Source organism: Rattus rattus, chromosome 2 (assembly GCF_011064425.1).
Source record: "Rattus rattus isolate New Zealand chromosome 2, Rrattus_CSIRO_v1, whole genome shotgun sequence".
Taxonomy (NCBI): domain Eukaryota; kingdom Metazoa; phylum Chordata; class Mammalia; order Rodentia; family Muridae; genus Rattus; species Rattus rattus.
Genome location: NC_046155.1, coordinates 114,232,196 through 114,234,983, shown reverse-complemented (window position 1 = coordinate 114,234,983; position 2,788 = coordinate 114,232,196).

The window sequence follows — 2,788 nt, the reverse complement described above, 5'->3', positions numbered from 1 at the left end:
ATGTACCTCTTTAGTACACAAAACATAAACACATGACCACCATACTGCTTTCTATGTACTATATCACCTTTTGAGTTTCTACTATTTAAAGAGGTATAAAACAAGCTATACCATAAAGATCTAATATATGAACTGGACATCAATCTATTGGATCAAACTTTGTAATAAACATTAACATTAAATCTTCTGATATTTAAAAATTTTTACTTTGCTATGCAAATTATTTCATTTGAATTCTATTTTCCAATAAAAATTGAGTATTATTTTTAGATTTCAAGAAAAAAATATTATCATGTGGATTGTATATATAGATAGCATTTGAAAACCTATGTATTGATCAAGTACTGCAAAGAAATCTATAAAATATAATTAAATAATATTCTATGTAGAGTGGAATTGATATGGTAAGAATAACAAGATAAGATCAAAGGAGGATGCATAAATCTCATTCAGACTAGAACTTTTGGAGCAATAAACTTCTATTGAGCCTGGATAACAGAATAACCCAGGCAGAAAGAAAACCTTTTCCATAGGCAAATATACATAAATTCACATAAATTCATATATATAGATACACACAGGCATATTTGTACATTTCTATTAAATTCGGTTGGGTCACTCTGCATACGTTGTTACATTTACATGCATACACAAACATCCATAACTACATGTGCATTTGGAGCAAATTATCAAGCAAGATGGAAGAAAGAACTGACTCTTTCTGAAATAATAATGTGCTCCAAACTTCATTCCATAGAGAAAGAAAAATCTTGTACATACTTAATGCTAAATGAATTAAATACAGGTTTGTAATAAGAAAGCTTTGCTCCTTTTAATAAAACTAACACTGCGTGGTTATTAAGAAAAAAACCTGTTCCATCCCATGGTAAAGGTAAACCTGAATATCAGAAAGGAAACTAATAGCAGTCCTAGTATAAAAGAGCTTAATAATCAATGGTGTATTTTTAGGAATTCTTAAAGAATCACCATAAAGAATTGCCAAGTCATCTATTTTTCTATATAGCAGTAATACAAGACAATATATCTTCATAGATCTGTAGAGAGCTGACCTGAAGGGTGGGAAAATACCTAGGGATTGTCATACATGCTTAATAATATCAAGAATAAGGATATTAATGGCAGGAGTATTTCCTCAACTGATTTTCACCTGGGCCTTGACAAAGGGAGCAAGTCTGTATGGGATTATTAAAACCTGAGGCAGATCATCTCAGGAACATCATCTGTTTGTTATCAGCTTGTCCTATAATGGCTCCTGAAAATGGTTTTAACATCTAGTTCAGGCATAAAAGGAAGAGGAGTAATACCTTTTGTAGTTTGTACTGTTTCAGGGTCTCCCCTTGTCAACAGGTTAAAAGAAGGTAAGAAACTCCTAGCACTCAGAGGTATATTCTATAAAGTTATTATGGCCTCACAAATTGTCCTTTTTCACTAAGTAGCTTAACTGGTGAATTTATTCATGTCTGTTATTATTTCCTATTATCTAAACACCTATAGAGTCACAAGATACTTGGAAATATTATTATATTTGTTTGTTTCTCCAATGTTTTCCCAAACTTATATCACTGTTTTTAGCAACATATCATTTGTACAATAAATAATTTCTGCTATTCCCTACAGGGCCTACAATCATTCCTCCTATTCTTCCCTAAGAGTCAACAAGATCCATTCATTGTTTGGCTGTGGGTTTCTGCATCTATCTGTGTCACCTTCTTATATGGAGGCTATAGAATGGCAGTCAGGCTAGACGCCTGTCTGCCAGAATAACAGTGTATCATGAGTAGTGCCGGAGAGTGCTGTTTGACCATGGTATAGGTCTCAAGTTGGACCAGTTATTGGTTGCCGATCTTCTCAGACCATCCCCAATCCCTGCATTTTTTTCACACAGGATAAATTTTGGGTTGAATGATTTCTGAGTGATTTGGTGACTCTTTGGTTCCACTGAATTTCTTGGCTTGTAAATGGTCCATATTCAGAAAGTTGTGAATCATAATCTCACCATTAATTAGAGGTGACCTGTTTTTTATTAGATACATTACTGTATTTACATTCCAAATTTTATTCCCTTCAGATCAGGGCGGTGTCTGGAGTGCAGAGCTGTGTGCTCCTATCTGTAAGGAAGTTTTTCACACAGTATCATGATAAAGGACCATTGAGGATATTTTTAAAAGGATTGATGATATTCCCCTCACAAAAAATATGAAAGAAATTATAATGCAAGAAGGCCCCAAGAATACAACAGTAAAAGACAAAAGAACAATTTTAGACATAGAAGAAAAGTGATTATTGTAATATGCTCAGACATGCAGAAATTGTCTTAAGCAACTGTGGTGGCTTCATGACTCTCACTATTTTTAGTGGATATGACTGCTGCAAACGTTGTTGCAATTTTTCCTGGGTAGATTAATATGGCCTAGCATCTTTGGTCTTGTAGAATCTTCAGTACATAAATGCAAGCAACCTGACATTTAAATTTCCTTAGCGATATGAAGTAATGTTTTTATTTACAGTGTTAAAGTTTTCCTTATGTTATGCAAATGCTAATTGTTCTGCCCTCATAGCTAGTTTGAATATGGACCTGGCATTGTAATGTTGGTATAAAGAATCTCCTGTCTCAGGAAGAGAGAATAGTGTAGGACTTCACTAATCCACAGAATATGGCATTTAAAATTGTTTCATTATTAAAATATCTCTTTGACATTTGGTTCCTCCTACATTTATCAAAAGTACACTTGCAAAAAGAGGATGAACATAGAAGGACATTCATTTT